The sequence below is a fragment of the Taudactylus pleione genome, unplaced genomic scaffold (genome assembly GCF_031769625.1).
Source record: "Taudactylus pleione unplaced genomic scaffold, aTauple2 ptg000386l, whole genome shotgun sequence".
Classification (NCBI taxonomy): Eukaryota; Metazoa; Chordata; class Amphibia; order Anura; family Myobatrachidae; genus Taudactylus; species Taudactylus pleione.
Genome location: NW_028284787.1, coordinates 19464933 through 19479048, shown reverse-complemented (window position 1 = coordinate 19479048; position 14116 = coordinate 19464933). Strand labels below are relative to the sequence as shown.

The 14116-nt window shown below is 44.4% G+C and overlaps 1 long non-coding RNA gene across 1 annotated transcript in view; it reads left to right on the top strand.

Moving 5' to 3' along the window:
• LOC148507763 (uncharacterized) overlaps positions 1–5827 on the top strand; it is a 51876-nt gene extending 46049 nt beyond the window's left edge. The window contains exon 3 of the long non-coding RNA XR_015869668.1: positions 5649–5827. This is a non-coding gene — a long non-coding RNA (uncharacterized LOC148507763). The remainder of the gene's footprint in view (positions 1–5648) is intronic.
• The last annotated feature ends 8289 nt before the right edge of the window (positions 5828–14116 follow it).

Genomic DNA, 14116 nt, shown 5'->3' with positions numbered 1-14116 from the left:
TACCTCCCTCTCTCTCGGAGGCTAGGAAGCCTTGCCAATCTTTCCAAGCCGCCGAATAAGTCTTCAGCGTACTTGGGACCTACGACATCAATGCAAGTCCTTCGATGCCGGCTCGACAATCTGCCAGACATGTACAAGACAGGATAAGCTAAGTGCACTAGCAAACGGGGCCAGAGCCGTAAATCTATCTCACTGAAAATGCGACAAGGCATCGGCGATATTGTTTTCCATGCCTGGAACGTGGCGAGCCCGGAATTCAATGTTCTGGCACAAACATAAAAGGGTTAAATGCCTTAATAAATGCAAGGCTGGAGGCGATTCTGCCCTCTGATTATTGATGGCATGCATTACCCCCCAAATTATCACACCAGAAAACTATACTCCTGGTGGTAAGCTTGCTGGACCACAGTTCGATGGAGACCACGAGTGGAAAAAGTTCCAAAAACAGCATGTTCGCGGTCAGACTGCACCTCTTGCAAGAATTGAGCCAAGGTTCCGCACACCATTTGCCCTCCAAGAATGATCCAAAACCTAACGTATCCGACGCGTCCGTGAATAACTATTCGCAATTGTCTACCGATGCTGGAAGCCATATTCACACTCCGTTAAACTCCCTTAGGAACATAAGCCAGACACGCAAGTCCTCTCACATGTCATGTGATATGCAAACCAGGGGGTGAGATTTTTTAACCCCTGCAGTGTAGCGTTCTAAATGACAACAGAAAACCCTGCCCGTGAGTATCACTCTGCAAGCAAAATTCAAGAGGCCTAAAAGAGATTGCAATTGCTTAAGCAAAACTTTTTTCACCAAAAGAAGACTCCAATAGGTCCCCTAACTTCCTGACCTTCTCCAACAGTAAACAGCAAAGACCCAACATACTGTAGTATCGATTTCTATCACTAGGTAGGATAAGCCAGTATACGGGTCTTCAGTTTTATCTCGGGCGACAGGAACCCCTAGTACGGTAACAAATGCTTGCAAGGAGAAAACCAAATCCTTGCAAACCAAGCTTCTCACTGGCCCTAACAACAAGAAATTATCCAGGTAATGGGCCACACCTCCATGAGATGGAACAACCCATTGGGAGACATTTGTGAGTTTCAAAAGAATCGGGGTGAAGGTGCAGCAGTCTGAAAGCGAATTCGATATCCAGCTTGGCCAGCAACGCTTGCCTACTGAAACCTTGTACAATTGCTAGGGCCTGTTGGAAAGACTGGCATCGCACGCTGCCGGGTAAGAAAGGTGTTGAATTAACAGAAACTTGTCCTGTTCTTTCCTTGGAACTACCCCCAATGGTGAGATGCAGAGATCCTTCAGAGTGAGAGAGGAGAAAGGCCCGCACATGCATCCCAACTGCACTTCTGCTGCAACTTTACAAGCGGCCACTTCTGGATGTTCCCTCACTGACCGCAAATTTCGATTGGAAACTACACAAATATCCAGAGTTAAAGGTAGATGAAAACCATACCTAAAGCAGTCGAGCAAAAAAAGCCACCTACCCTTTGAGAGGATGGCAGTCTAACCACTTCTCCAACTCAACTAAATTGATGGGTGATGTCATCTTACTTAACACTGCCACGCTTGGTTTTTTAAGTGCGGCTTCCTGGTCGCTAGCTAAGCTGTGGGTTACCACCCACAGCTTTAGCGACTGACCAGGTTGATGGTCACGATGGTCAAGACCATCGCAACCATCGGGGCTTGCGACGAGACCCTAAGGTTGGGTCTCGTCAACTGCAAGCCCCAGGAAGCTCTCCACTAACATCACTGTTGTCAATGCGGCCGCCCACAAAACGGCAGGCATTCCGTAAGGAACGCCTCCGTTTGTGTAGCCACCCCCCCGCCCCACCTACAAAATGGGGTGAGCTGTCGAGCATGCGCAGGGCCTTCACATCGACTCGGTTGCGAGTGCTCAGCGCTTGCGACTGGGTCTGAATGAGACCCAGGGTGCTTATCTTTCCTCAAACTTATACAAGTATTCAGAATCTTTAGTACATATAGTCAAAGCACAAATCAGCCAATAGCATTTTTTAGTTATTATTTAGTTAAATGTCAACATTTTCCACAGAGCTGTACAAGAATGATGACAGAGGCATAATACTGTTATCTATATTAATATAGTAATAACATTGTGTCTGTCTGTTTGTTCTGAGTTGGAGCAAAACTACTGAACCAATTTTCATGAACACTGCATCATTTTGTAGTGGAAACTCCCAGAAATAACAAGCACTTTGTTTCATCTCGATCTGACAATGTAAAACTGAGCAATTACAAAAACAAAACACATTTTATTGACATCATCAATGAAATATAGCACCATGCATGTGGCCAGTAAGGAATGCGGGAGAGGTGCTTTGGACCTATGTTCAATTGAATAGGATAGGTTACATAGCAGTCTGTGCACAGGGCACACAGTGACATTGGTGTGAGTGGTGGGCAGGGCTGCCATCAGAAATTGTGGGGCCCAGTACTGTCAAAATTGGTAGGCTACCCCCTGGAGGTATGCGGCAGAGGTGGGTGAAGTGTGGATGTGGGTGGAGCGATTTCAGGGTGGGGCATCAATTGGTGCTCAAACCAGTTTAATAATTCTCAAAGTTTGGGCAGTGCTTAGGAAAAGCTGGTTGGACTAGGGGGGGGGCAAAGGGCAGGGAAGGCGGCTGGCCTGGGCTAGATGCAGGGAAGACTTGCGGGACTGGGGCAGGTCAGGGATACCTCTGGAGTCAGGCAGGTGATCTCCACCCAGTGCAGCCACACTCCTCAAGCCTGCCCTGAGGCCATCAACCCTTCTGGCATTTCCCAGAAGATCCAGATGGCCAGTCCGGTCCTGACCGGTTGCCACTCTGTCTTGTGACCAATAAGTTAGGCAGCTAAGATTTCTAGGGGTCTATTTACAAAGCAGTGTTAGGAGACAGAGTGAAAAGTGATAATGTGCCAGCCAATCAGCTCCTAACTGCCATCTCACAGGCTGTGCTTGAAAAATGACAGTTGGGAGCTGATTGGCTGGCACCTTATCACTTTTCACTCTGTCTCCTAACATTGCTTAGTAAATAGACCCTTTAGACTCATCTCTGTTACTTTGTCACACCTTTTGACTCCTGCTTGAAGTGACTGGTTACCTAAGCCACCATTAGCTTTAAAGATTTTGATAGTGTGAAATAATTTTAAATACTTATATTATATAACACTCCTGTCACCAGTTGAGACCTCTCCTGCAGGTGCTTAGAGCTGCTTGTCTGACATATTGTGTGTGTTTGTTGTGGTGGGGATCTCACCTGGGAAAAGATGCATCTTGCGACTAGCCCCTGAGGGTAATAGCAACATGGAACAACAGCAAATTGTCCTGGTTCTCCAACACACTGGTGGCTGTTTCACAGTTAAGAAACAATAGAAATCAGAGCTGTGTCAAAAAGGAGGAGCTGCTGCCCCCCCAACAAATCACACTGTCTCCTCTCACACTGCACCATCACACCACTACCCTTCCACAAATCACACAGGGCCTGATTCAGACCGGCTCGCGAGCAAAGGACGCTTGCAAGTGGGTCGATGGTGCCCGAATGTGCATGCGCACGATGGAGGGAGCTCCGTCGTGCGCATGCGCGAGACCCGGCGAGCGACGAGGAATACGTCGCTCGTGGTCTCGCACCAAAGGGGGCATGCTGTCGATGGTGAGTGACAGCACGCCCCCTTTGGTGGGCGTGCCAGGGGCATGGCTGTCAGACAGAGGCGTTCCCATGGGAACGCCTACCGTCTGGGTCCGGCCCCACTGACATCAGTAGTGATATCAGTGGGAGTGATTTTGGCTCTGATAGAGCCAAAATCACTCCTGGGCTTGCGGCAGCGAGACCCTACCGCAGGGTCTCATCGCAAGCCCGATGGTCGCGATGGTCTTGACCATCACGTCCATCATCATGGACGCTCGCATAAGCTGTGGGTGGTAACCCACAGCAATGCGAGCATCCAAGAGGCCGCTCCATTTTTAGGGAGGAGGGCCCTGATTCAGAGTGAGCGCTCTGGTCAGAGCGTTCGGCTCTGAATCAGGCCCACTGTCCCTCCTCATAGATCACTCAGCCTCCCCTCACACTACACAATTACACCACTACCCCCTCAAATCACATTGTCTCCCCTCACACTGCACCATCACATCATTACCCCCCCCCCCACAAATCACTATCCCCACTGCCCCTCATCATAGATCACTCAGCCTCCCCTCAAACTACTGCCCCCCCCACAAATCACACTGTCTCCCCTCACACCACTACCACCCAACAAATCACACTTTCTCCTCTCACACTGCACCATCACACCACTGCCCCCTCACACGGAACTATCACACTTTCCCCCTCACAGATCACACTGTGACTGCCTGCCCTCACACTCCCCTCACACTGATAGTACACCTGTTTTCCTTTGGTAAAGTAACGTCTCCTCTCCTGCCGGCGTCCTCTTCGAGTGGTGCACAGCACAACGTGACATATAGCCTGCAAAGTCAGGGCAGCGCAGCATTTAAAATATGGGCCCGGCCATGAGCCAATCACAACTCGTGGAACGGCAGCCAATCAGGAGCACCTGCTCATGATTGGCTGTCATTCCGTGAGCTGTAACTGGTTCGTGGCTGGCTCTATATTTCAATTCAAATGCCACTGCCACCCGTGCCCCTTCTCTCTCCGGGTCCTGGACTGAAGTCCCGGCAGTCCCTCCCTGGTGGTGGCCCTGGTGATGGGTAAAGGCGCTGCTGCCACCAGTCTGTATAGCGTTGCTGGTCACATGGGCCACTCCCGCGACAAGGCTCCGGTCACTGGCCGTTGAGTTCATTTCGTTAGAGTTTTCAGGTTCTTGATATGCTCTGCGTTCCCTTCTAAAAAAAGATTCTCATATGTGCGTCTGCTATTGGAAAGCCATTGGAAAACTGTATGACATTCATAATTTGATTCAACTTTCACAAGCTTTTCTTCTTTAAACTTGATGAGCTCTCATTTATATATGGGTATTTGATTCTTCATTTTATCTAGCCAATCAGTATGCTTATCTTCCATCAGTTGTTTTTTATAGACAACATGCTCTGTGATTGTTTTAATACTATATGTATTAGTGCCTTTGCTATTATAGCAAAACATTAATTTAAACATAGCTTTTTTAGTGTTAGCATACAAAATAATTTACATGTATTTATTAGTGATGAGTGGTTCGGTTTCCCCGGAAACCAAACACACCCAAACTTAGGGGTTATGAGTGGATCAGAGACCCAGCTTAGGCCTTCCCGCCAAGTTCAGATACCAAAATGAGGCAAAAAGTCATCATCCCGTTGTCGGGTCTCGTGTGTTTTGGATTGTATGTAAAAGTCTCTCACTAGTGAACAGGTGCCATTTCACACAGAAGAGCAGAGGGACAGGGTTAGGGACTGTGGGCTGGAGCACTGTGTTTTTAAAAAAACTCCTTTAGCTCGTCATCAGGGTGCAATAAGAGTGCCATTAGAATTACTGTAGTAGGAGTCTGTGCCTGGGAAGGGTTACTGCAGGCATCATTGTCAGTGTACAGTATGTGTGTTTGTTATACACACTGATGCATGCCCACACACTACAGTACAAACAAACAGGCTGTGTGGTGCTTTTCATTTTTGTTAAAGTGTACCTGCATCTTTTTTCTTCTCTAGGAAATCTAGTAATGCAGTATTGTCACAACTCATGGATAGATAATATGTGCTAACCCGTACTTCAGGATTGGCAAGAAACAGAACTGAGGCGTGGAGTCCAACGTGCTGGCGGTATTCACCAAGGACCCCACAGGGAGGAATGGACTTAGCTGCATCTGACATGCAGGTCACGACCCTCAGACTAGGGGAATAATTCAGCTTGGATTGAACGGCTTCATTCGCATGCACCCGCTAGCTGCAAAAATATGCTAATTAATGCAATCACATGGCAACCGCAGCACTATAGAAAGACGCCAATCACAGTATAAAGCCGCCCACTTCCCATGACAGGCATCCGCAATTCAGTGAAAACATCGATAACATTCAGTAACATCAGAACCATTCGCACAGTTGTGGTTGACTTGACCCTACCTCTCAAACGGCTAAACTTCCTGTCGCCATCTAGATCTCTGCCAGCATATACAATCGCAGGGGTTTACTAATGCATGCCCCTTTAACTGCATTCAAACGCACAGACATGCTTGTGTTGCGCCAGCCACCCCCCTCCACACCTAAACGGTCACTTCATGTCACTCACTGTGCTATTGGACTGTGATCTCACTGCGATCGCTTACCGATGACAGTGGCTGGTTTGCACACATGCACTTTGATCCATATGCATGTGCAGAGCACAAGCATCAACCGGCTGTGTGCGAAGACAGCCATGCGATCCAAGCCGAATAAGGCCTAGGTCAGTGGTCTCCAATGTTATTTGAGGTGTGAGCTACTTTAGAAAAATGAAACCTCCTGAAGAGCTACTAAAATTGTTGAAAAAAAAATCTGGCTAATAACCGAACAATTGAAGGTAATGAAAATGAGAAGAAAAAAAATATGTTTCATAGAAAATAAAAATGCATTTATTTATTACAGTGATATTGTTGTAGTTTGTAAATAACATTTAAGCAAAGACACATTTCACTGTTAATTACCATCTCCAAGGAGTTACATGCAGTAGAGGAGCAAAAGATACAGACAGTGCTGCTGTGTGATTTTCTGGCAGGGCTGAGTGGGAGTCATGTGCTCTTCCATAGCATACATTCTGTCGGTGGAACTACGGGGAAGCGGCAATCACCTGACATGCTTTGCTGTTGCTCCACATCAATAACAAGGGGGGAGAACACATCAGAGGTCACTTCCTCCTAGATGACTTGGCAGTACTGCAGCTAAGTGAATTACCAAAATTAAGACAGTGAGCTACTAGTAGCTTATGAGCTACAGGTTGGAGACCACTGCCCTAGGTTCCCTAGTACAGGTGCTGGTGTACTCTGGATTGGAGCAGAGAAGTATGAAGGTCTTCAAACATGGTCAACAAGCCGGTTTAGAACCAAACGGACAAGGTGGTGCCAGGGATCAGGCATGGAGCCAAGGTCAGAACCGGAATACCAAGCATAGTACCAGGAAGAAAACTGAGTCAACAACAACCCAAGGGTTAGAACGAGCAGATGGAATCACAAAGGTATGAATGCTGGAGTAAGGTAATGGAGCCTATACTCTGGCACCTATCTAGTGCCAAAGACTCCCTCTTATAGGGAGGAGTTCAATTCTTGCATCAAACGTGACTTCATGTTTGGCGCCTGTCACTTTAAATTTATCTGCAGGTCGGCACACGCACCCCTAGGGGAGCCAAGGCCACCTGCACTTGCAGCCCTGTCAGGACAGAGGAGCTAGGAGCAGAGACAATAGCAGCAGCCACCATGGCCAACCCACCCGCTGCTCGCCTCCGTTCAGGACCTCAGTGCTGCCGGACCCAGTAAGTAATGTCCGGCACACTGTGACATTACCCCCTCCTCTAGGAGTGGGCATCAAACAGTTTGTAAGGAAATCTTTGGTGGTACTTCGGGAGGTGCTGAGGTGCATGAATATCTGAGGCCTTGACCTAACAGCGCTCCCCTCATATCCACAAAGACCTGAACAGATCCTCTATATACCCTGGAGTCCAAAATCTGTTTAACTTCATATTCCTCCTGCTGGTCTACTGGAATTGCAGGGGGAGGGTTGCAAGATGTTAAGAATAGATTAAGCACCAGGGGTTTGAGGAGAGAGACATGAAATACATTAGGTATCTTGAGAGTGCCTGAAAGTTTCAGACAGAATGCCACTGGATTGATCACCTGGAGGATCTGAAACCAATGACCAATTAATCTTTTTTACCTCTTTTCAAATCTTGAAGAAATGGTTCAACGTACTACAGATGGCTGGAAATGATACTAGCCCAAGGACTGGTAATTGCACTAGAACAGGATGCAGGCCATACTGAATGAAAAATGGAAAATGACCCAATGTCTCTTGAAACAGATTATTGTGTGTGAATTCAGCCCATGGCAATAGGGAGACCCAATTCAAATGATTGGCAGACACATACATCTAAATAAACTGTTCAAGGTCCTGGTTTACTCGTTCTGTCTGACCATTACTCTGAGGGTGATAGATCAAAAAATATACTTGGAAACCCACAGTGTGCACACAAGCAGCCCCTTCCCACAGTATCACAGAGAACCCACCAAGTTCTAAAAATCACAATACTATACAAAAATTGGATATAGTGAAGACAAGGGCGCTAGACATAAATAAAAGATGGGAAAATTATATGATCATTATTCATGGTATAGTATGTTTGTCTAGAACACAAAATATTTTTTCAATAACCACACATATAGAATCCTTGTGCCACCTAGAAAGGGAGCGTACCCCAACTCACAGGAAACAATGTTATGTTGTATGTATAAAAGTTTTATTCCCCCAAATACTCTTCCTTCACCACGTGGAATCATGAGCCTGTCGAAGCCGGATGATTGGCTGAGACCTCATTTGTAAAATTAGAATCTGCATGACGCCATTTTATGTTGCCCCTGACGACGCCATCTTCCGTTGTCAGCATGAAACCATTGTGTGTGACGCTAATATGCTATTAGCATCGTGCGACTACATTGCTACTGCATATTGTTAAAAGTTCCATCATACCCCATACGCATACACAATATACAAGATGCACAGCACACATTTGCGCTGTTTAGCAAAGCACTCTACACATAAAATGCTCCATGCATAGTAGCGACTGTATGATACCCTGTGTACAGCGCTGTTATGATCATTAGCGTCATGCATCTGCCACAGAGCACGTACTATGGTGTACTCCACAAACACATAGACGCACAACGCATACTAGCGTCTTTTCTTAATATCCCCACACTGACACATTGCACACTTACATAGAAAGGTTCCCAAGGTTTTATATGTTATCAAATCTATTGTGAAATGCAGGCATTTTGATATCTAGGGCTAAGTACATGATAAGCTGACCATGTTTGGTGCTATTCTAAACCACTGTTTATTTGCAGATTTCCAGTTCCATTGGCAAGGAGATCGCAACATGCGCCTGCTAATTATGGATCATAGAGAGATAGGCATTAAAATGTACTCTGTAATGTAATGTTTATTAGCCAGTTTAGACTTGTTCTTCAGCGGGAAAATGCACAAAGAGCCGTTGGAGGGCTGAACTACTACAATACAAACTGACCTATGAACTGTATCGTAACAGAAGAACCAGGAAGAACCAATGGGATTATGCCAACTCGTTGTATTGTATTGCCTATCTCTGCAAGGGTACTTATGCAGGCACCTTGGATCTGGTAGTTAGTCATCTTTCTTTTCTGTTGACAGAGGTTGCATAGTTGATGTTGGGAAATCTGGATCCACAGCGCATGCTTATGTATTGACTGTACCTTGTGATTGTATAATTTGTTTGCGCTAATTGTATTTAGATCACAGTGTGTAACTATATGCTTTTTGGCAAATTTGTGCTTTGGAACCACAATCAAAGTCTGGAAAGCAATTATTTCTTGTGCGACTTAAAATGCTAAATAGCGACATTATGGTACAAAGGTTAAATAGGAATTCATAAGCCCATCACAGAAAACGTGTATATAAATGTACCCCACTTACGGGAAAATAATCTGTTAACTCATACAGAGGTATCTTTCAGACTGTTTGCTCAATCACCATAGGCTCTTTTCTCCCTTCAAATGGTTTATCACGGAACCTCCACCATATGAGTAATGAAGAGATATTTTCTCCTTAATTTCCAATATTATTTTATTCCAGCAAAATAAAAGTATTTTACAACAATACAGTAGTAGTAAGTAAAGTACCTGACCTGTGCAAAAGATGTAATAAAAGTCTGGATTCCAGGTCAGGAAAACAAATCAAACCACCATAGCAAGTCCAGAAAATTTCAAATGATCCCCCCCCACTGACGCATTTCGATACAAGGTATAGAGAGGACCATACCAACCCAAACATTTATACCCACACAAATTAAATGAACATCATACCTAAAACCAGACATGGACCGTCTGATCTATCCATTCCTAACATCCTTATCTTTATTATTGGCAAGTAGAATCCCATCCTGGTATTATAGATCTCTCTCTTCTGTTCCGTTTCCTGGTCAAAGTTTCCAACCATTTCAAAGCCTGCGTCATATCCTGTCATGATCGTATCCCCGGAAGTAATACTTTGCCGCAATGTCCCGGATGTTATGTGGACATACGTGCCTCCACGCCCTCAATGTCCTTCAGGATTTCAGCATGGTTCCTTTCACTAGTGTCAAAAGCGTGGCCATTTTTTAGGAGTCAGATTGCTTCTCATCAAGCGGCAGTGGCCATTTTGTTGGAGTCCATACACATCATATTAAGTCCCAGTAGCCATTTTATTGGAGGTTCTGAATTATTTCCTCCGAATAAACATAATGCAACTTCTGCGGATGCTTCATTTGATGTACATAAGTGTCTGACTAAAACAAAAATAAATTAGTAATAATAAAATGTGAAACATCTAAAAAACAACATTATATACTCATAAGAATAGACTTTTGACCAAATATAAAAAAAAGGACTAAAACATGACTATCATGAGCAGCTAATCGATAAAAGGGATAATAAAAAACCTACAATGTCATAAAAACCACTTGAGTTCAAAGCTAAGATTAAGACCTGATTGAACTAGGGTATCAAAAGCAAATATATATTTCATTTCTTCTTTTGCCAATCTACTCTGTGTGTCTTTGCACCTTACAGAGTCCCCTATTCTCCTTATCCCATAAAAGTTTTTTCTCTCTCCAATTGAGCAGTTACTGTATGTCTAGTTTTAGGTATGATGTTCATTTAATTTGTGTGGGTATAAATGAGTCAGTAGGGAGGATCATTTGAAATTTTCTGGACTTGCTATGGTGGCTTGATTTGTTTTCCTGACCTGGAATCCAGACTTTTATTACATCTTTTGCACAGGTCAGGTACTTTACTTGCTACTACTGCATTGTTGGAAAATACTTTTATCTTGCTGAAATAAAATAATTTTGGAAATTAAGGAGAAAATATCTCTTTATTACCCATATGGTGGAGGTTCCATGATAAACCATTTGAAGGGAGAAAGGAGCCTATGGTGATTGAACAAACAGTCTGAAAGATACCTCTAAATGAGTTAACAGATTACTTTCCCGTAAGTGGGGTACGTTTTTTTATATATATTTTCTGTGATGGGCTCATGATTCCACGTGGTGAGGAAGAGTATTTGGGAAAAGAAACCTATATATATATATATATATATATATATATATACACACACACACACACACACACACCATTGTTTCCTGTGAGTTGGGGTATGCTCCCTTTCTAGATGGCACAAGGATTCTATATGTGTGGTTATTGAAATAATATGTTGTGTTCTAGACAAACATACTATACCATGAATATCTGTTTGGTCTTTTTTTCCGGTTAAACAAACCTGAGAGAAACATTGACACAGAGGACATTCTAAAAGAGGAGAATTATTTCCCTACATTTGAAATCTTGGATGAGAAGTTCCTTGTTGGAATTGGAAATAATAATAATAATACGTGACACCTCCATATTGGACTCTAAAGCTGGCCACACATCTAAAGATTGTCTGTCCAACCAGCCAACTAGTTGATTGTATTCCTTACCAGATTTTCATTCCAACCAATCAGCAATTTGCTCCCAAACGCTGGAAAATGGACCAAAACTGTTGTTTGAACAATAGTTTATATCAAACATTTAACAAACTTGTCTGAACGACCATTTTCATCTTTTCTGGCATTTAGGAGCAAATTGCTGATCATCATTTACTCCCATACGTTACCAGATTTTCATTCCAACCAATCAACAAGTTGGCTGGTTGGATGTAAGTTGGTCTAGTGTGTGGCCAGCTTTAGTATTGGAGTTGATGATCATATTATTTTCCCATCTGAGGGGGATATGCTGATGAGAAGCTTAGGTTGACCCCAAAAACACTTACATAATGACCTCCAGAATTTAGAGGTAAATTGTACCCCAGACAATCTCCTTGGGGAACCCGTGTAGCCTGAACATTTCCTTTATGAACACATCAGCTAGTTTCGGAGCCACAAGTAACCATTCAGCGGAACGAAATGAGCAACCTTGGAGAATTTGTCTACCACCACTCATAAAGTATTGAAACCTTGACAGGATGGAAGATCAGTAATAAAGTCCATAGATATGTGTCCCTCTAGCAGCAGCTCCCTGCCCCTGTATCTCCTCTTCCACCAGCAGCTTATCCCCCTTGTCCCTCTAGCAGCAGCACCCTGCCCTGTGCCACCTCTCCCACCAGTAGCTTATCCCCTCATGTCCATCTGGCAGCAGCTCCCTGCCTCTGTGTCTCCTCTCCCATCAGCTGCTTATCCCCCTCATGTCCCTATAGCAGCAGCTCTCTATCCCTGTGTCTCCTCCCATCAGAATCTTATACCCCCATGTTCCTCTAGCAGCAGCTCCCTGGCACTGTGTCTCCTCTCCCACCAGCAACTTATCCCCCTGATTTCCCACCCCTGTGTCTAGTAGCAATTCACCTTAGTGCCTGCATCTTCCTGCCTGCACTGGCCTCTGCTCCTTTTTGCGGCTCCTCAGTGCACTATGTAGCAGGGGTGATGGCAGGATGTCACATACACTGTGCCACAAAAGGAACCACTAGGGATGCAGGCTCACAAAGCGAGTGACAGGTGGAATGGGCTGCGTATGGAGGAGGAACATGGAGCTGGAAGTGGGGGTGGGGGAGGCCAGACAGAGTGGCCTTCTGTCCATGGGTCATCTGTGCAGCGATGTGGCAGAGGCGGAACTAGTTCTGCCCACCATTAGAGGTGACGGAACCTAGTTCCACCCTGTTTCAGCCTGCTTTAACCCCTGGATGGATGGAATGGGTTGAGAGAGATGGAAAAGTGGGGGAAGAGAGAGGAAAACAGTCTGCACAATACCTAGCAACCCAGCAGGCTATATACTTTTTTAATTTGGCATTTGGGACTGGTCTCTTTGCCCCCCTCTATTAGTTTTTATTTGAGCATGGTTCTTTTTATCTTTCTTCTCCTATAGTTTTAAGTTATTCCTGCTCCTCTCTGCTCTTTCTCCTTATACTGTATGTTTCTTAATTTTGGCCTGGTTTCCCTTCTGCCCCTTCCCTTTTGATTTGTACCTGATCATCTTTGTCCCCTCCAATATAAATATTTTTTTATTTGGTCCTTTTTACACGAGATACAATTCATTGAGCCTCAACAGCCTCACCAATTTTTTTTTTAACAAATGCTACTCAGTGACTCCCTCTCTCCCTCATACAACACATCATTTAGCTCTGGTTCACTTTACTCCTTTTTGTTTTTGCATTTTTTATATCTCTAGTCTTTACAAGAATTTTTTTTCACTCAGCTTCTATCTCCCACTGACAACATGATGACATGACATCAGGGAGAAAAGCAGATATCTGGGCACCAATAAGTATCACTGTGTGGTGAATGGACCACCCTACACATTTTTTAATACATTTCTTTGTGAATGTGTCTGAATCTGTACTGCAACTCTATACAGACACCATCAGGATCAGACGCATGTGTAGATATTAAATATCACTCCCATGCATCCAATATAACCACTGCATCTGACTCAGAGTCAGGCCCTTAATGTTGTATACTATGCCATAGTGATGCACGCTATATAAAATAACTACAAGAGGGAGATGCATATTTATATCATGTCACTCCCCTTCTATCTGCTTATCTCATTCATTATAAAAACATTCAGAGGTGCAATAAATAGAAAATAGTAATTACCAAAAATAATAAACAAACATTCTGCCCGGCATTGGTAGGTTAGTAGTTACCAGCTTGTTTGCCCCTGATATGCCAGTTTTTATCTTTCTGATGTGCTTTTGAGTTATCCTAAGTAAACCATTGTGCTTTAACATACTACACTATCTGTGTACCATGGGCCCGATTCAGAGATGTATGTTAACCTGATATTTAGCATACATCTCCGATGGTTTAGGGTCTGCGCATGAGCAGGACCGGTTCTGCACATGCTAGGACAGGTCTTGCGATCTCGCTCGCAAACCTCCCCAAGCTGCAGCAT